General features: G+C 51.1%; 1 protein-coding gene across 1 annotated transcript in view; it reads right to left on the reverse strand.

Annotated features, from left to right (window-relative positions):
- USP48 (ubiquitin specific peptidase 48) overlaps positions 1 to 21415 on the reverse strand; it is a 1688863-nt gene that overhangs the window by 924774 nt on the left and 742674 nt on the right. The window lies entirely within an intron of this gene.

The raw sequence follows: 21415 nt of genomic DNA on the forward strand, positions 1-21415 counted from the left end.
CTTCTGCGAGACTGTCTCTTCTGCCGTTTGTCAGTGGATGTCTGATAACTGGTTAAAACTAAAGGGTGACAAGTCAGAGACACTGGTTATTGGACAGTCTACCACCGGCTGGACTCCTGATTATGGGCCCACTTGTCTCAGGCTTTGCCCTCAACCTGGCAACTTAGTGAAAAGCTTGGGCGTTAATATTAAGTCATCCGGCTCCCGAGAAGCACAGAACTCCGCTGTATGCCGTAGCGGCTTTGCTAAACTCAGGGTATTGAAGAAGGTGCTACCATTCCTCACTAGTAATGCTAGAAGTAAAATTGTCACTGCCACCATTAAGGGTGCCATGGACTATTGCACTGGCATCTACCTGGGTCAACCGGTGGCCTTACTCCAAATTCTACAAAATGCGGCAGCTAGGTTGGCCTTGAGTGCCCAGAGACTTGCCCACCATCGTGACCTTCTGCGGCTCCTTCATTGGCTCCCGGTTAAGTTCCGGATAGAGTTTAAAACTCTGCATCGTTCACCGGGCCATACATGCCACAGGCGCGTTGTTCCTTCAGTCAAGGTTGGCTCTCTTTCAACCTAAGAGAAACTTCTGCTCGGCTGATCAGCTTTTGCTGACTGTCCGCTGCTTTCGGAGCACCCTGGTGGGATTTTCAGTGTTGGCACCCATGCTGTGGAATGCGCTTCCACTGCATGTTAGGAGTATTCAGGCATTATCCGCCTTTCATAGACAGTTAAAAACTTGTCTGTTCTCTACGCCTCCCTCTCTGGAAATTTATCGCCTCCAGCGCCTTGATGCCTTTGCAGTGCTTTATAAATTAGCATACATACAGACATACATACAGGCAAATGTGACAAGTGCTCCTGTTCTCCTTTTGTCTTGGATGTACCCTTCAGGTCATTGGTAGACGTGATCAACTACTGAGCAGTTGACGAGATGATCCCGAACATGATGTTTGAATATTTGCCCAGTTCCTGATGAAGGTGACAAGTAATTGCTAGTCACTGAAAATAGTCGACCTTTTTGCTGGTGAAATCCTTTTAATAAGTTGGGATACATTCAGAAAGTTACAGTTCTTTTATGTACCTCCCCCTTCCAGTCTTTGGGCTTTCTGGGGGTGGGCGGATCTTTTTAAGAGACATAAATGAGGTTGTCTGGTACATAGTCAGGCATGGGTTGAATACAATTACTGAAATCCCTGCCTGAATGCACTAGAATAAATTGCTTACTCTCATCTGTAGCAGTCCTTAAGACTTGTGGGGTTTGAGTAATTTTAATAGTTAGTTCAGTTTAGTGTTTTGGGGATACTCTCTTCTCGCTATCCCTATTCGATAAGCAGCACACCATCGGTGACTAGGGATCGCAGAGATTCAGGATAAGTTATTCCTTCCTAAGGGACAGATGTTTAGAAATAGGTACTGATAAAGTAATATGCATTTGTCCACACACAGAAACCCACAAGAGGCCCATAAAGGTGCATACAATATGGTGTGTGGTGAGGACCAATCTCAGAGAATTTACCCAAGAGTTGAAGCGTGCATTCGCACAGCCATCTCGGCAGGTAAAGACTAACCGTAGAGAGTTCATCACAACATTGTTTAATGCAATCCCAAAATACATGGTCACCCAATTAGTGAGGGACTTTGATGTTCGCGAAGTCTTGAATGGGTGATTTCACAAGCCACTAGGATCTATAAAGTCCAAAAGCCTGAAGAAAACAAAAATAACCCCAAAACCTCCACATCTTCAACACCTACTATGGCAAAAGTGGCGGAGATGAAGAATGCCCCTCATTTCAATCTGGTGTCAGGGGGTTTGAAGTATGCTCCTCCTACCACCAAATAGAATGATCGACAGAGGAGCCCCACTGTCCAGTCCCAATCGAGCGAAACACAATTATTGATATTCCTTGTCTACAGGGACAACATCTGATGTCACTTGTTGTGTTTGTCTTAAGCATGGATCTAGAAGACTGTACGGTTTTACCTTCCTCATTTCTGTGTTTGTGAATCTTTGTGGGCTCTAGATCGCCAGGAGACCTCTCCCCAACCCATCCTGACGTCCAGCTGTCAGAGGTGGAGAATCTGCTGCAGTGCTTTCTTTGAAAACGTCTTATTGCTTGGCTTTTGGGGATCGATCCTGACCCCTGCGCCTCAAGCCCCTACCTCAAATTTCTTTGTCTGGTGTGAGACAGGCATGCGTCCTTCAGCATCCCATTCTCCTCTGGCTTCTCGCAGGTTGGGCGTGTGCGTGCGTGTGTGTGTGTGTTCGTTCACTGGTGCTCCACCTTTTATACACCAGTGCCCCATTAAGGGGTTTCAGGTGTGATTCACTTGCCAGGTTTGCCTTATTACAATTAGGCCAATTACTGGGACATGCCTGGCCTTCAGCTCTGTAGTTTCTGGGACCCCTCTTTTTCGTCCCAGTACTACAGTGATGTTTCCCATAGGTAATCTGCATTACTCTTTGCAGCATCTTCCTCTTCCTGGAGTTGTGTGCCGCCAACAATCTGTGCCTTAATGCCACTAAGACAGAGAACCTCCTCATCAGCACAACTTCCAACTTCACCTCCTCAGAGGTATGGAAAAAGTTACTTACCTGTAACTGTTGTTCTCCAGCATGGGTCTGGCATGGATTCACATGCTCATGAATATTCCCCGTCGTCAGGCTGGGAATCCTCGGTAAAGAAAAAATCTGTTTCAGTTTCGTTTCTGAACTGTCTTAGTAGTAACCAATCAGTGGTCTCTGTGTCATACTGCCCCCAGCCAATGACTGCCCCCTCCTTAAGCCCCTCCCCTGGCAGCCATCCTCAGATTTGGTAGCAGGTAAAGTGGCAGTAGGACCAAGTGAAGAGCCGCAGAGGGGCAGGAAGGAGGGTTCGCATGTGAATCCATGCCAGACCCATGCTGGAGAACAACAGTTACAGGTAAGTAACTTGTTACTTCTCCAGCATGGGGTCTGGCATGGATTCACATTGCTCATGAATACAAGAATGCATAGCAGTACACACATGCACAACCACGGGAGGTGGCAAGGCTCAACATTAAGCATTTCATAAACTCAACATTAAGCATCTCTTACCTCCTCACCAGGTCCACCTTCAGGCGACCAGGTTGCGCTGACTGGCCGACTCTGGACTCCTCCCAGGAATCACGGTCGATCCAGTAGAATCTCGTGAAGGTGTGCGTCGACCTCCAAGTAGCAGCCCTGCAGATGTCCAGCAGGGGCACACCAGATAGGAACACCATGGTAGCAGCGATTGCTCTGGTCGAATGGGCTCTTGGACGGCCGGGCAACGGTCGGTTTGCCAACAGGTGACAGTGCATGATGCAGCCAGAGAGCCATCTGGAAATGGAATCCTTCGAGAGGGCCTTCCCTTGGTTCACAGGTCCAAAGTTCACAAACAGCTGTGATGTCTTCCGAAAACTCTTCGTGCGGTGCACGTAGAACTTCAGCACTCTAGCTACATCCAGCGAGTGCAAAGTCCTCTCGGCCGGCGACAAAGGCGACAGGAAGAAAACAGGTAACACCAAGGGCTCGTTGAGATAGAAGTCCGACAGCACCTTGGGCTTGAAGGAGGGGTGCGTCCTCAGCACCACCCTCGTCTCGTGGAAAGTCAGGTATGGAGGTTTACAGGAAAGGGCCTGGATCTCTCCCACTCGTCGTGCAGAGGTGATGGCCACAAGAAACGCTGTCTTCCACGACAGGAACTTCAACAGTGCTGAATGTAGAGGCTCGAATGGCGGCCCCATGAGCCTGGTCAGCACTACGTTGAGCTCCAGCGCCAGGGCGGGAGCCTTCACCGGCGGGAACGATCGGAACAGTCCCTTCATGAACTCCTTCACCAGGCGATGGGACCACAGGGATGAGCGCCCCTGAGTTCTGGTGTAGCGGAAGATAGCCGCTAGATGGATTTTGATGGAGGCATGGGCCAGCCCCGCCTTGGCCAACGGCAATAAGTACGGCAGCACTTGAGGGGCCGTAATCCGCAGAGGGTTAATCTTCTGTGCGTCACACCAGACAGAGAACCTCTTCCACTTATGTTCATAGCACTTGAGAGTTGAGGACACCATGGACTTTGCAAGCACCTCTTTGCAGTCCGCCGGGATATCATACCCTCCAAACTCTAGTCCTGGGTCGTGATGCAGGATGGCACCTCCTTCTCTGGCGATGAGATCCGCGTCCGCCGGCAGCTTGACTGGGGGGGACGCTGACAAGTCCAGAAAGTCCGGGAACCAGATCTGTCTCGGCCACACCGGTGCAACGAGGATCATCCTGCACCGGGACCTCTTGAGTTGGTTGATGAGTCGCAGCAGCAACGGCAACGGAGGGAACGCATACAGGAACAGGCCGTCCCAGGTGAATGAGAAGGCATCACCCATGCTCCCCAGCTGGGGAAACCTGCTGGCAAACCTACGGCGCTTGGTGTTCGCCGCCGTCGCCAACAGGTCAATCTGGGGGCTGCCCCATCATTGGAATAGCCGATCCACTTCATCCTGTCGTGGCACCCACTCGTGGCACGAGCGCAGCTCCCTGCGGAGCGAGTCTGCAATGGTTTTCTTTATTCCTGCCAGGTGGAAAGGCACCAGAAACATCCCATGGGCGACGGCCCAGTGCCACAGATCCTGGGCCTCCTTGGATAGGGCTGGTGATCTGGTGCCTCCCTGCTTCCGGATGTAGAACATCATGGTGGTGTTGTCGGTGAAGATCCTCACCACCTTGCCCTTGAGGGACGGGAGGAACGACCGAAGGGTCCAGAACACTGCTTGGAGCTCCAGGACGTTGATATGTAGAGACCTCTCCTCCGGGAGCCACAGGCCTCTTGCGTGGAGATCTCCGGTGTGCGCTCCCTACCCCTCCAGGGAGGCATCCGTCATCACCGTCTCCTGATGCGCCGGGGTATGGAAGTCTGCACCCGCCACCAGATCCGGTGGTGGAGCGCCCGCACGCATCGATTAGCGGAAGGTCTCGTTGAGCGGGATCCTGTCTTCGAAGCTGCCCGCCTCGTGCATCCACCGGGCGTCGAGGAACTCTTGCAGTGGCCGCATCCGCAGTCTGCACAGGCGCACTAGGTAGATGCACGAGGACATCATGCCGAGAAGGGACTTTATGGACCTCACCCTGGCCACGTCCATGGCCAACAGCCGCTGCACCTTGCCCGTGATGGCCTTCATCCTTTCCTCTGACGGGCAGGCCAGTCACGCTACTGTGTCGAGCTTGGCTCCCAGGTGGGATTTGGTGAAGTGGATGGAGAAACCCATATATCCGTGAGCAGTTGGACGGTCTTCGCTGTGTGCCCGACAGCGAGTTCTCTTGTCCTTGCTCAGATGAGCCAATTGTCCAGGTAGGGGTAGAAGTGGAAGCCCTGCAGGCGCAGCCGCGCCGCCACTGGTGCTAGGCACTTGGTGAATACCCTGGGCACCGACTTCAATCCGAAGGGAAGGGCCTTGGACTACGAACCTGAGAAACTTTCGATGTCCTTTTAAAATGGGGATGTGAAAGTAGGCATCCTCCAAGTCCAGCTACGATAGGAAGTCGCCTCCTCCAGCTACCCCAGCACTTGCTGGAGGGTGACCATCCGGAACTTCTGGGCATTGATGTACTTGTTTAAACGATGAAGGTCCAGGATGGGTCGCCAACCGCCGGTCTTGCTTCTTACGAGGAAGTATCGTGAGTATACTCCGGAGCGCCGGAGCCTCTTTGGGACGAGCTCGATGGTTTCTTTGTTCAGCATCGCCCTTACTTCCAGCAGCAGTTGAGGGACGTGGTTTTCCTTCCTGGCCATGGGTGGAATGTGGGGCACTTCTTTAGAAACTCGAGTGTGCCCGCGGGCCAGGGCATCCAGCACCCATCGGTCGGTGGAGATGGACTTCCACATGCTGACGAACTTTGTCAGCCGGCCTCCCAACGGGGTGCTCAGGTGGGGGCCCGACATTACGGCCAGTTCAGTCCTGCTTGGCAGTGGCCTTGCCACCCTGGCCTTCTTGGCGGCAACAACGAGATCCCCCTGACTTGCTGCGTCCTCTGTAGGCCTCCTGTGACGAGGAGCGGGCCGCCGGGCGGTACGTCGAAGAGCCGCCACTGAATCCTTTGGAGGCACCTTGCTTGCCTCCGAAGTTCCGAAAGGGCGGTCGTCGTTGCTGCAAAACCCCCAAGGCCCAGGCCGTTCCCGTGTCAGCCTTGATGGCCTGCAGCAACTCGTCCACTGTCTTGCCAAATAGGTTGTTCCCGTCGAAGGGCATGTCCAAAACTCTGGTTTGCACATCCTGGTGGAAATCGGTTGCCTTGAGCCAACCACGCCGTTGATGACAAATGCCGTTGCCCAACTGGCGGAAACCGGTGTCACCAATGTCCGTGGCCACCGTTATAGTGTGGTCCGACGCCACCTCGCCTTCCTGCAGGATCTCCATGGCCTCCACCCTCTTGTCGTCCGGGAGGAAGAGAGGAGCTATTTTACACCAAAGCTCACTGTCATAGCGGGCCACAATCGCTAAGGCATTGGCCGCTTTAATCGTCGTCACCACTGACGAGATGACCAGTCGCCCCATGGCGTCCAGTTTCTTCCCCTCGCTGTCCGCCGTCTGGGGGGGGGGGGGTGTGAGTTGAAGTCGAAGCCATAGCCTCTGCAGCCTTCTTGGCCCCGCCGAAACGACCGAAACCGGGGTCGGCTGCGCCCTCAGATACAGAGGTGCGGAATCCGGAACCCAGTACTTCTTCTCGTACCGGTCTCTCTTGGCAGGGGTCGTGGACAGGTTCTTCAGGAGCAACAGCCCCTCGTCCCAAATGTCAAGTAATGGGACGAGAGGACCGCCTTCCTTTTGGCCTCACGCCGTTGATAGAGGAAACCTTCCTTCTTCTGTTCTTCAGGGCAGAGCTCGAAGAGCTCGGATGCCCTGGCAATCATGGCGTGAAAGAAACCAATCTCGCCGGACGGGGAGGCCCAAGGAGGTGGTGATGAAAGGCCCATCTCGTTGTCACCACCGTCGTCATCCGTCATGGCAGTCTCCGTTCCCGTGACATCCCTAGAATCAGGGGAAGGCGATGAAGGCTGCGAGGGCCGCGAAGGCTGGAAGGGCGGGGGGGGGATGAACTCTCCTCCGCTTACTTGGAGGGCTCCCCGACGGGCCAGGTTTCGCTGGATCGTCCGTTGGGTGTAAGGGCAACCTCCTTCTCATCTCCATACATAAGGCCTGGATCGCCATCAAGATGGCTCCCGAGTTGTCCTGAGGCTCTGGTACCGGCTTTTTACGGGCGCGACTGTTGGGGAGTGGAATCCTCCGCCTCCACGGGAAGCTTGTCGGCACCACTGTCGCTCTCTTCGTTGGCCTCGTCAGGATCCCTCCGGTGGGCCCGGACCTCCTCGAACTTCTTGTTGAGGATCTTCACGACTCCAGCCAGCTCCTCTTCAGAGGCTGTATCCATGTCCGTGATGGCCACTGGCCCCCCCCTCTTTTTCCACCAGGGTTCTCAGGGGGTCTTATCGATGGGCTGAAAAGAGGATTCCTCCCGCGGTGGCAGGGAATCTCTGGGCCCAGAGGTCGCCTCCACTGAGGTAGCCTCCACACGCTTCGCCAGGGCCGCCACGACTCCCATGATAGAGGCCTTAGCCTGGTGAATCAAGGCCTTCATGACTTTAGGCGCGCTTGAGGCCTTCACCTTGGGGGGAGGGTCACCGCCTTGCTTTCCCCTCGGCCGTTTGTCAGGATCGACCGGTGCTTCTCCAGAAGCTTACCCGGGTTCTCCGATTTCCTCTTCCCCGAACCAGAGCGTTGGCTTGTGGTTGATGGCGTTGGTGAAAGCACGCCCTGCCTGGCAGCCGAGGAGCCCGACCGTTCGGCGCTCCCGGTGCCCGCGGACTCACGGTGCTTAGCCTTTTGTTGGGCCCCCATCGCCGGAGCGCCCTCAACGGACTTAGAAGACCGCTCGGACCTCTTCTTCTCACCTACCGCTGGGCTCTTCCCTTCCAGCCAGTTGGTGAGGCGGATACGCCGATCCCTCATTGTCTGTTCCGACATGTTCTTGCAAAACGCACAGTCCTTCTCCACGTGCATTTTGTCTTCGTGAAGGCAGTAGAGGCATCTAGAATGCTCGTCCTCCTTGAAGACAATCTGAAATCCGCATCCAGGGTAGTTCCTGAACAGCTTGGATCCGGGTGTCGAGCTTCCTTTGTCCTGGGCCTAAAGGTCTTCTGGAATCCTCCAAGAAGCGTAACTCGATGAAAACTTCGCCTTTGAGGAGCATAGAAAATTCCAAAATGGGTCCCCGTTGATACGGAAGTAGAAACGGCGGAGCTTGAGGCTCGATTGACCGAAAAAATGACATCAAACTCTTTGAAAAATCGTAAAACGCAGTAAAAGCTCGAGAGCTAAAGCACGAGGACTCCCAACACTTGAACGTGCAGTAAAAATCTGAGGATGGCTGCCAGGGGAGGGGCTTAGAGAGAGGGCAGTCATTGGCTAGGGGGAGTATGACCCAGAGACCAGTGATTGGTTACTACTAAGAAAGACAGTTCAGAAACAAAACAAACTGATTTTTCTCTTTACCGAGGATTCCCAGCCCGACGACGGGGAATATTCATGAGCATGTGAATCCATGCTGGAGAATCTGTCTTTCCTCTCCTTCCACCAGAAGCTCACTGCATCTCGAGCCCTGGTTCTCCCTAGGCTGGATTACTGTAACAGCCTCTTTCTAAATCTACCTGCTTCTACTCTGCCTTTGCAACTCATCCAGAACAGGATTGCAAGACTGGTCCTGGGCCTCAAGCCCTGGGATCATATCTCTCCAGCCCCGAAATCTCATAATTAGCTACCAGTGGCTGCAAAGATTAAATTCAAGACCCTTTGCATTGTCCACAAGGGTTTCTGGGGCCAGGGTCCAAAATACCTACAAACTCTCCCTCCGCAAATACCTTCCCTCTGGAGCTCTTCGCTCCTCCTCCTCCTCCAACTCCCTCAGGGTCAGTTGTTTCTCAAAGAAATGTGCTGGGGGTGGATCTCGGTCTTTGGCCGGGATCTCCCTCTGGAACAGCCTCCCAGCCACTCTGAAACTTGAGAACTATCTAAGGTTCCGGAAGAACCTCAAGACCTTCCTCTTTGCTTCTGCCTTCTCTCCTCTCCCCTGTTGATCTGCTCTGCTTAGGCATCGTGCACCTGGTTATCTTTTGATTTCGGGCCCAGGTACTTTCCCACCTTGCCCACACCCGCACTGCCTCCTGAGAACCCTTGCACTTGGGATCTGTTATCTGTAACCCTACAGTCTCCCCCTAACCCTACAGCCCTCCCCCTTTTCCCTGCACTTATCAGACACCCCGTCTGTGCCTTAAACCAGGCGCTTGCCACTTGCTGGCAGCACTACCATTTGTTATTGTTTCTCATTCCTATGCTCAGCACTTTCCGCTTCCCCACTCCCCCCCCTGCACTTCCTCCTTTCCCTCTCCCCTTCACTTGCGCATTCTCAATGTCACTGAGCCTAGTAAAATCGTTTTTGCTCTCTCATGTTCCCCTCCCTTGCCTCGTCGCGCTTTGAAACACATGTGTATGAGTGTGATACAAACAAAATATCAATTCTCAGTACTTTGGGTAATTTCAGGGTGTACATTAGGATATGGACAACAATATCCTACGAAGGCTGAGGTAGAGTAGGGTAAGAATGTCAGGAAAGGGGGAATACCATGTCTCGCCCTCTGGCACCCCAATGACCCTCCGCATAGGTGATCGTTTCTCGTCACCCCAAGGGTCGGGGATCCAAAAACGAGTGCCCTTGCCATCTGACAGAAGATTCCTGGGGAGTAGTTGTGAGAGTGCCTTCAGGTTTCTCACACTGGGTACTGGACTCGGCAGTCTCTAAATCTTCATGCATGGCGTAAACTGCCCAGTGCTTTTGACGGCACACCAAAAGGGTTGTTGGTTTAAATTGGTCTTCACTGTGGCCCCTTGGGAGAGGATTGTTACATAACATGTGTCTGCATGTCTCCAGGGGAATTTCAAATAACACCATGGGCAGAATTTGAAAAGTCTATTCTCCATATGGGCCTCAGCGTATCAGCGCTAGCCTAAGTTGTGTAGTGTAATGGGGCGCAAACATTCTCTAGGCCATAAAGTACACGTTATATATCAATTTTATATCCCCCCCCCACCCCACTCTCGCTTCTGTACACCTTGTCGAGTCGCAGTCGAGGTGAGCTAAGGAAGTTTTTCATCCGACTCGATGTCGAAGTCCGCAATCTGCATGTGATGGAGTTTCTCCACAACAAGCTGTGCTGCCAATTAGTTTTAGAAAAAAAACAATCCAAAGACGTCAACACATGAGGGATCATGAGTGCCTGTACATGTACGGATGGGATAGTGTGACAGGAATGCTCCTGTCAATGCTCCTTTTTTCAACTTCAAAAAAACAAATGCTATACTCTGAGTCAACCAATAGATGGTGGACTATGCAAAGCATGTGCATTTAGACAGATTCACAAGCTCCAGAAATCGTTATACAAGTTCAGCCTAGGTAAAACATAGGCACTGACAGCAATGACAATGTGGAAAAAAAAGTTAATATCCAAGATGGTCTGATTGTAAAATGTGTTTTTGTAACGAAAATACCCACATTTATTACCGGAGGGCTCGAAATTAGGATTTGATGAGCAGGAGCTAAAAGCAGCTCCTGGGTTTTGAGTATCAAGCGGTAGGCAGGAGCTACTGCTGGGAAGCTAGGCGCTAGTACACAGCGCGTAACAAACCAAACTTGTACGCGAGTTGCATACTCTAAATGCATGCCCATTATATGGATCACATTAGGATCTAAATATACCTTAGATGTCTACTTTATTTTCCTTTACATATTCCTAAACAAAATTAATATCCCACAGGTATTTTTGTATGGTGCCTGTTGGCCTGGGGAATCAAAAGTAGCTCCTGGTAGCTGTTGATGTAACCAGGCTCCCCTAGGCTACACGCAGGAGTGAAATAGCCCAAATATGTCTAGACAAAAGCTGGAATACAAGGATTCAGACTATGCCATCATTTAAGGGTTGAGCGGATAACAGTTGTCTTAAAAGAATTCCCAATAAAACTGAGAAGCATGCATTAAAAACAGACAGTCCCCGACAGTGCTAGATATAATCACACACTTTGCAGGCAGCTTTAGCAGGAGTTGGGTGTCATCAGCGTAGTTCAAAAACAAATACACAGTTCAAAATCAGAGCAGGGGCATCAAAGTTGAGCCCTGTGGTATATCACATCAGTGGCCATGGTAAAGAGCTAAAGGTGCTTAACTTTGCCAACTGTGTAGGGTTTGTCAAAAAGAAACGAGATCTGTTCAGTACTACACGCCGGGTGCCTATTTGTTTCTGCTGGCGAAATTAATTTGATTATCCACCTTTTTGAATGGCTGAGCAGGTTTATTAGGACCAAAGCTCCTGCGCCTCCACCACGGACTTCTCTCAGTTGGTCAGAAATGGTCATAGCAATGGCCTCGGCGAGGGCTTAGGGACGTTACTGGCCATGTGCGCACCCCTGACAATGGGTGATATTTGCGCCACAGACTCCGTCTGGGGTGCAAATAGTTGATTTTCTTTGCCATGGCAGACTGCTCTGCACGTATTGTGCAAGCCCAAACTCCCATGGAAAATAAAAAAAACAAGATGGCAGCCACAATTGTAAATAGAACAGGGACTGTTCCTTTTCTCTTTCTGAGGCGGCCACGTGCGGGAAGGAGTGCCGGGATCAGAGCACAAAGCGTCTGTCGAGCAGGTAAATGGGGAGGTTGGAAGGGGCATGGGGGAAGGGTGCTGGATATTTTGGGGAGGCAACAGGGAGTGCCTCCCTGTTGCCTCCCTACAATCAAGATGTCAGCACATGGCGAAGGGCCTCTGGTTGGTGGAAAAAAGCAGGCGGTACACTATGTTCTCGCCTGCGTTTCCACCCACCTGATTGGCTGAGTGCCCATTCTTCCAGGTCAGAATTACACTTTGATCCAGGGCAGCTGAGAAATAAGGCAATAGCTGACAAGGTGGCCAGGATCCAGAGAAGGTTTATTGAAGGGAGGGCTATTCACAGCCTGTTTCCAAGGATCAGATAACCATCAGTTATTAAAGAAAAGTTAAAAAGAACACCAAAATGGTTCTTAAGAGGGATTTTTTTCCTTAGCTACTGATGGGGGAAGGAAAGTGCAGGTGTTCAGATTCTTCTGGTGAGACAGCCGCTAATAAGTTGGATTTATGTTACTGTTAACTAGATCACTGGCTGATTGTTTATGTTGAGGAGTACAAGGTATGCCCAGAAAGAGTTTTCTTTTTGCAACTTCCATTCCATTGACATCAATGTAAGCCCAAAGCTATTTTCCAATGCCTTGAACCCTGAACTGACTTTGAATGCAAGGCCTTTTTGCTTCACTTACTTTGCTCAATTCATTTATTTTGGATGCAACGGTCAGCCCTTATGGTTTCCAGTGCAGGGGCACCGTCGACTTTTCGTAATGCCTGCACTGTTTTGAATGCAGCACACATCACCCGACAATATAGTGATACATGGGAACTCTATCGCTTTTCCTTTGTCTAAAGTAACTTTTTTTTAACGTGCCTAGGCCAGGCTAGCAGGCATGAACCATATTTTTAGATTTTTCTGGTTCTCTCCCTTACACTGTCTATTTTTACAGTATTAATGCCATTTCCTGTACCATATCGATAAAATGGGCATGTCATGCAGTTTAAGCCCTGTCCTTTGGCCATCTTATTTTTTGGCTCTTTTCCTAGTCGCTCAGGGCAGGAAACTGATATGACAATGCATTACTTACCGTAAAAGCATTTCTGATGGTTGTATCTGCTTAGATTCACATGCTGTGCATAGGTCCGACATCCAGTGGTCACTGCGGAGTATTGCATTTTGTTTTTCGTAGTCGAAAAGGGGACGTCGACAAGGCGTGTCTGTAACACTATCCCTATAGTGACGTGTGTTGTACCCACAATCCCTCACGCGTCGAGGTCCCTCTGTTTGTATTTTTCTGCCCTGAGGGAGCCTTCTAGACGTGAGTGAGTACAGAAAAGAGAGAAATATAGAAAGATGTCTATGTTCCTTCCATCCGAGCGGGGAGGAAGGGTGGGCGCATGTGAATCTAAGCAGATACAACCATCAGAAATGCTTTTACGGTAAGTAATGCATTGTCTTCTGATGTTTGTTAATCTGCTTAGAATCACATGCTGTGCATAGACTAGCGAGCAGTACCCGGAGTTGGCGGTGGGCTATGAGAAGGAACAGTAGAGAAAAGATGTCTTAATACTGCCTGTCCCACCTGGGAGTCAGATCTAGAGTGTGCATCTAGACAGTAGTGTTTTGTAAAGGTGTGCACAGAACTCCAGGTAGCCGCTTTGCAGATGGACTCAAGGGGAACATTTGCAATGAATGCTATGGACGCCCCCGTGCCTCGAGTAGAATGTGCTCTTGGCCTAAAGGGCAGTTCTCTCTTAGCAAGAGTATAGCAGAGAGTGATGCATTGGACAATCCATCTAGAAATAGTGGACTTTGAAACTGCATCCCCTTCTCTTCCTGCTGCCACCGAGACGAAGAACTGATTAGTCTTCCTCAGTGGTCTGGTTCTTTCCATGTAGAACATGACCGCTCTGCGCACATCTAGTGTGTGCAGAGTCCTTTCTCCCAAGTTGGAAGGATTTTGAAAGAACGCTGGTAGTTCTATAGACTGGTTTACATGGAATTTTGAGATGAATTTTGGAGCAAACCTTGGGTGAGTGCGTAGAACCACTTTATCTTTGTGAACTGTAACGAAGGGGTCTAGAACAGAAAGAGCCTGTAGTTCACTTACTCTCCTGATGGAGGTGATAGCGATTAGAAAAGCAGTCTTAAGAGTGAGGTCTTTAAGAGTTGCTTTGTGCATGGGTTCAAAAGGTGATCCCATGAGTTTTGTAAGTACTACGTTAAGGTCCCATCTGGGAGCTGGGTTAGCTATCGGGGGGTGTATTCTCTTTACTCCCTCCATGAAGGCCTTTATAACAGGGATCTTCCACCACGACACTTTGAGTTGGGAAGTGGTGTATGCAGAAAGTGCCGCTAGGTGGACTTTAATGGAATTGAACACTAGACCTGAATCCAATAAATGGGTCAGGTATAGAACAATATGTGTGGGAGAGCAGTCAATTGGGTTGATGCTCTTTCCTCTGCACCAGATGACAAATCTCTTCCATTTGCTAGAATAGCAGTGGCGAGTGTTAGGTTTTCTGGCTTCCCTGAGGATGTCCATGCATCTCTGCGGGAGCTGTAGGTGTCCAAATTCTACGACCTCAGGAGCCAGGCTGCTAAGTTCATGTTCTGGGGGCATGGATGCAGCGTCCTGCCCCTGTCCTGTGACAGCATGTTGTACGGGCAGGGGAGTTTCACTGGGGGAGATAGAGACATCTCCATCAAGTGAGCGAACCATGGCTGTCAGGCCCACATTGGGGCCACCAGTATCATGGTTACTTGTTCCTGGTGCATCTTGTGCATCACCTTGTTGAGAAGGGGAGTCGGGGGAAAAGCATAAACAAATTTCCCTGACCATCGAATCGACAGACCGTTCCCCTTGGATTGGTTTTGGGGGTACCTGGAGGCGTAGCTTTGGCATTGTGAGTTCTCCAGGGTTGCGAACAGGTCTATTTCTGGGAATCCCCATTGCGTGAAGACGTCGAAGACGATGTCTTCGTGCAGTCGCCATTCATACTCTTCGGGCAGGGGGAAATCTCTGCTGAGTTTGTCTGCCAGCAGATTGAGTTCCCCTGGTACATGTTGTGACAGGAGGAACATTCTGTTTGAGAGCCCACTTCCATATGTTTTGGGCCAGTTTGGACAGACCTGGAGAGTGGGTTCCCCCCCTCCTTGTTGATGTAATACATGGCTGTGGTGCTGTCTGTAAGGACCATCACTGTCCTGCCTTGTAGGTGTTCTTGGAAGGCTTTTAGCGCCTTGAACACCGCTAGTAGCTCCAGAAGATTGATGTGTTTGGATGCTACGCTCGGAGTCCACTCTCCGTGAGCAGTCTGATGGGATAGGTGAGCCCCCCATCCTGTGAGGGATGCGTCTGTGGTTAGAGTGGCTTCCGCCGCGGGTGTGGCAAAGGGTTTCCCTTTTTCTAGGTTTTCTTTTGTCCACCACCGTAGCGAGAGAACTAAGGCCTGCGAGACCACTACTAGATCGTCCCATAGTCCGCTGGCCTGACACCACTGGCTGTTGAGCCACTCTTGCATAGGGCGCATGCGCAGGCACGCGTGAGGTACCAAATAAATACGACGCCATCATGCCTAGCAAGCGCATTGCTTTGCGTACCGTCACCTCTCGACCGGACACATATTGAGGGATCTGAAACAACATGTTTTTAACCCTCTCTTTGGAGGGGAAGACGAGGCCGTCCTTTGTTTGAATTAGAGCCCCTAGGAATTGTTTGATTTGGCTGGGGTCTAGACTGGACTTCTTTTCGTTGATGGAGAAGCCCAACTGGAACAAAAGGTCTACAGTCTTTTGGGTATTGGAGAAGCATGTTTCGTAAGAATCCCCTGTTATGAGCCAGTCGTCGAGGTAAGGGTAAACTGGGATGGACAACCTGCGCAGGTGGGCCGCTGCCACTGCCAGTACCTTTGTGAATACCCTCGGTGCTGATGCTATGCCGAAGGGTAGCACTCTGAACTGGTAGTGTTTGCCCTCTATCATGAACCGGAGGTATTTTCTGTGCGCTGGCAACATTAAAATATGAAAGTATGCATCTTTCATGTCCAATGTTGTCATGTAATCTCCCTGTGATAGCAGTGGGATCACTTCCTGTAGGGTCACCATACAAAACTTTTGGGGTTTGATAAACTTGTTCGCTGGGCGCAGATCTAATACAGGGCGCATGGTTAGATCCTTTTTGGGTACAAGGAAGTACACTGAATAAATACCTTCCGTTACCTGAGATAGAGGCACGACCTCTATGGCTCCTTTTTCCAGCAGTTGCTGTACTTCTTGTAGAAGGATGGCAAGATGTTCCGGTGACATGCGTCGTCCCCTCGGGGGTTTGTATGTTGGGGAACTGTTGAATTCGATGCAGTATCCGTGGGCTACGGTGGAAAGTACCCAGCGGTCTGACGTTATACCCTCCCATGCTGGAAGAAAGGATGTTATCCGGCCCCCGACCGGCGTTGCATGGGAGGGGACGCGAATCTTCGCGTCACTTGGTGTTGTTAGGGGCTTGGGAACCTCTGGGGGTTGACCCTCGCCCTCTTCCTTTGCCCCGACGCTGTCCTCTTTGACTGTACTGGCCACTACTGGCCTGGAAATTGGTGGCAGGGTACTGTTGCTGTTGATTTTGTTGTTGGCGTTGGCCACGAAAAAAGCGTTTATTGCCATATCCGCGCCTGGTAGCGGGCTTAGAGATTTGGTCAAGAGTTTTGATTGTATCGAACTCTTTTTTAGCCATCTCCAGAGCCTCATCCACCGCCTTCCCGAAGAGGTTGGAGTCTTCAACAGGTTTATTTATTAAAGACGCCTGTGTCTCCGGTTTGAACCCTGAGTTGCGCAGCCATACGTGTCGTTTTAGGACTATTCCCTGAACTAGGAAACGTCCCGCAGTTTCTGCCGCATCCAGAGAGCTCTTCACAATACTCTGGTTGACCTGGGTTCCTTCGCCAATAGTTGAAAGCAGGCGTGTACGTAATGGTTCCGGCGCTTCTTCGGCGTCTTTGCGCAGTTTGGCCCACTGCGCGTCCGCATAGCTAGCGAGCAAAGAATTGTTGTTAGCAATTCTTGCCGAAAAGGCGGCCGAGGATGTAATTCTTTTAGCAAGGGCATATAACCGCTTGCCCTCCTTGTCAGGTGGTGCCTCACTGGTGGAAAGTGGTACCCTGCCCTCTTTCTTGTATTGGTTACTACCAGGGAATCTGGAATGGAATGTCCCCTGATGTACAGCGGGTCTGAGGGTGAAGGAGTGAAAAGTTTTTCAATTCTAGGATTGACCCCTCTGATTAGTGCGGGTGTGGACAGCAAAGGGATGATTCTTCTCTTCACCGAAGCGAGGAGGGGAATTGTCTGACTGACCGGGGGTTTCTCCTTAATTACCCTTTCTACAAAGTCTAATTCAGGAGAGAGCTCCCCAGTGTCTAGTTCGAAGTGTGCTGCTGCTCTGCGCAACAGGGCATTAAATGTGGGTTGATCGTCAATGGGAGACGTGTTTCTAACCGGTGAAATGTCAGGAGGATTTAGATTCAGGACATCAGTGTCGGAATATATTGATGGTGATTGCCAGGGGTGAGAAGGTCCTTCTTCTGGATTTTCTCCGAAGCCTTCTCCTACCGAGTCTGGGCTGTCCTCCAGACCTTCCTCCTGGTTCCGTCCGTCCTCGTCCATAAAATCATCCTCCTCCTCAAAACAATGTTCTTCCCCAGTAAGGTCATACACACTGTGGAAGTCTGAGGCTGTGTCCTGGTGGGGATTGACTAATCTTGGAATTTTGGCCCTGGGGTCCTCCTGAGGCCCTTCTCTTATTCTCTTTGGAGTGGGAGGGTTTTGGGCATTCATAAACCTCTCCATCCTTTCCATGCAGAGATGGAGCCTTTCCATGGTTTCATGGGGTACCCCTGAGCGGTCTAGCGGGGGAAAATTGGTGTCTTGTAGCTGAACACGGTTCGACCTCTCCCATAACGTCGAGGAAAGTGTCCCGTCGCCTTCCGAAAAGCCTTCCGGTGTGTCTTTCGACCTTTGCGTAGCGCTCGATGTGTCTTTCGGCGTACGCTTTTGGGCGTCTGCTACCACGATCCTCGCCAAGCTCTCAGCGACTCGTTTGTCAGCGGGGAGCTGTGGTTTCGACGTTATGGGTGTCGAACGCTCTACGGCGGCATGCGCTTTCTGCTGATGCGCTCCGGCCGATGATTTGGGGGCGGCGCCCTTATTTGCCGAAAGCCCAGTCGCTGGTCGCGGCTGCGGTTGCGAGAGGGGCTTCGAACCCGAACGGTCCGAGGAGGCCGCCGGTGAAACCTGCGTCTCCTTGGGCGCTGATGCTCTCTTTGCCTTCGGCAAAGAAGAGCCATGGGTTGTGTGCTTATGTGTGGTCTTGTGTGCGTCAGTGTCGCCGGGGTGTTCATCCCCATAAGCAGGGCGTGAGCCGAGCCCGTCGGGGCCGGGGACAGACGACGAAGCGCGTGCGCGCTCTCTAGGGGGGTTTACGACTTCCGTAGCGGAGGTCGTGGTATCACGTTCCTCGTCACTGTCGGAGGTAGCGACGGTGGGTGGAGCGTCGGCCTTCGACATAGCGTAGGCCGCCCACCTTTTGACCCTACGGTCTTTTAGAGTCTTCGGCTTAAGAAGCCAACAAGCCGTGCAACCTTCCTCCTTGTGATCGAGGGGCAAGCAGCGGCTACACCGTGAATGCTTGTCCTTCCAAGTAAACTTGCCCTTGCAAAGCGGGCAAAACCTAAAGGGTGTCCTCTCCATAGCTGAGGCAATAAAACGTGATAACCACCCCAAGGGAAAGGAAGGGGAAAAGGAAAGGCATTCTCAGAAAAAAAAGTTAGAGATGTCCCACGACCCCCACTCTCCCTACTGTATTTGGCCTCCGAGGCCAGGCCACGTGTTCGGCAACGCCGAAGGGTCTCCTCCGCTCGTCCCCTCCGTCGAAGATCTTGCTCGGCGGAGAAGCTTCACAACAGCGTCGAGGGGAGGAACAATATGTTCTATATTAATATAGGAAAAAAGCGACCAAAGGTCGAGGAGATGAAATCTGCAATGTCTCTCGAGGAGCTCCGCTTAAAGGCGACCAGTATCTGGGCGGAAAAAAACAATCTGAGGGACCTCGACGCGTGAGGGATTGTGGGTACAACACACGTCACTATAGGGATAGTGTTACAGACACGCCTTGTCGACGTCCCCTTTTCGACTACGAAAAACAAAATGCAATGCTCCGCAGTGACCACTGGATGTCGGACCTATGCACAGCATGTGATTCTAAGCAGATTAACAAACATCAGAAATATATATATATATTATGATGTTTTGTGGGATCTGGTTTGGATTCCCCAGGCAAAGTGCTCTGCGTGTGTAATCTGTCAGAAAGAGGGTTTGGAACTGCCTGGTCCGCATCTACAAGCCTGCCAGAGCATGTCGGTTGTTGGAATTGGACAGCCCTTACGTTTATACATGGTGTAGAACCTTGCCATTTGTGGGCTTAGGCAGACCCTAGTCTGAATCTGGGATAAAAAGAAAAGCCCCATAGCAGTTTATTTATTTATTTTTGTTTACCAACTTTATTTAAGATCGGTTGCATTCACATAACACTTTCCTGACATTTAGGGACCAGATAGACATAAATCATGCCATAACGACTTCAAACAATTCCACCCTTCCCTCCCTCCCTTTACTGTTCACTCCCTTCCCCTCCCAGTCCCGGCAGGATCGGATAATCCCACCAGTCTTTAACGGCCTCAGAGGAACTGCGCCACTAAGTGCGGCTTGTGGGGGTAAGTCCGAGCCATACTACAAGACAAGGGACCAAATTGTCAGTGAACTGGTGTATTACACCCTCTTTAGCCACTGTGACCTTATAAGCCACTAGAATGTCCCAGATGTTGGCCCACCATTGGGGAAACAGCGGCCCGTCAGCGGTTTCCCAGCCCGGGCAATTGTGATCCTCGTATACCAAAAGGAGATGAGTAATCAACTTGGCCGTAACCCCTGACCTCTGGTATACCCTCGGGACTGGCACACCCAGCAGTTACTTAGACCTCCATAGGGAGTCGGACCAGAGCGATAGCCTCGATTCTGTGAACCACTTTCTCCCAAAAGGTTGAATATGAAAATATGTCCCCAGAGACCCACACTTCCGCCAACAAGCCGGGTCCAGCAATCTCTTAAAGTGGTGCAGCCTCACCAGTGGGTAATACCACCTATATGTCAATTTAAGGGCACACTTCTTGTTAGTCACACACTTAGGGTGAGGAATAGTTTCTTGACCAAATGTCCACCCATGTCTGATCTTCTATGGGGTGGCTCAGTTCCGCCTCCCACTGGGCCATGTATTGGGGCCGGAGCGTCCAAATGTCCACCTGTAGAAGCCTGTGCAGCCTGGAAATGTTCCCCATCGTGTGCCTTCTTGTAAAGTGAGCTCAATGGCTCCCAGTTCCCACGTAGCCCCATCGAACCAACAGATGAATCATCCAGTGCCAGATTAGATTTAGCTATATCTATATACCTCGGACAGGGCAAACCTTTCCTTCCAGTCTACAATGGACAGGGGCGCCCCATTCTCAAAAAGTTGGAATAGGCATTGTAGGCCTTTCTGCGACCATCTCTTGTATTCAGTGGGCCGAAGGCAGGGGTAAAATCAGGAATGGGGTGTGAGGGGCTAGTCCCCTTAGGATTCCAACCCTTTTCATCACCCAGTCACATGACCTCGCCATTCTATTTGTGGAGGAGAGCGGTACGAGCCAATGTTTCTGCGAGAGCGCAGAGGTGTATGGCACAGAGCGGAGAGGGAGTAGTAATCTAGATTGCTCAATTGCCACTCATATCAGGGGGTCGTTAGGCATGAGCCAAGCGAGAATATGTGCCAGCTGTGCCGCTGCATAGTAAATGCGTAGGTTAGGAACCCCCATCCCACCCAGGCGGGCATTGCCCATCATCCCCTCGCTAAGAATTATGGACTTCCTCCCCGCCAAATAAATTCAAGGATCTTACACTGTAATCAGGGGAGGAGTTTCTGCAGGATCTTCTCTGGGAGCGCTACGCATTGGTAAAGGAACCTTGGGAGCAAGTTCATTTTACAGGCCGTGATCCGACCATTTAATGAAATCTTCTGGGATGTCCACCTCTCAAGATGAACGTCCAGCACTTTGAAGAGTTGTGGGAAGCTAGTAGCATACAGCTCTTTCGGGTGTGCCAGAATGCAAATTCCTAGATATCCTATGGCCTTGTCGTCCCACTTAATCTGACAGCAGGGCTGGAGGGCCTCCACCTCCCCTGGCGCCAAGCCCACACCCAGGGCCCAAGATTTGCGGTAGTTAATTCCAAAGCCTGCAGCAGCTTTTAAGGAGTCCAGCTCTATGAGGGACAGACGCAAAGATGACTGGACGTTCGTGAGGGTAAGCATCATGTCGCCCACATACAGGGACAGCTTATAGTGTTTTCGGCCCACCCTAACCCCTGATGGGGGGATTGTTACAGATACGTTGGTCAAAGGGCTCCATTATCATTGCAAAGATTAGCGGGGAGAGGGGGGAACCCCTGCCTCGTTCCATACGTGAGGGATTTGGGGCATGTCTGCCTTTGGCTCACCCACAGTGAGGTTCTGTGTGAGCTATAATTGGCCAGATGCATCGTCTGGAAGAGCGTCCCAAACTGGAATGCTTCAAGAGTTAATTTCATAAAGGCCCAGTCAACCTTGTTGAATGTCTTGATGGGATCTAGCACCACCAGCGCCTTCTTATGA

Source organism: Ambystoma mexicanum, chromosome 8, assembly GCF_040938575.1.
Source record: "Ambystoma mexicanum isolate Mex_15411 chromosome 8, UKY_AmexF1_1, whole genome shotgun sequence".
NCBI lineage: Eukaryota > Metazoa > Chordata > Amphibia > Caudata > Ambystomatidae > Ambystoma > Ambystoma mexicanum.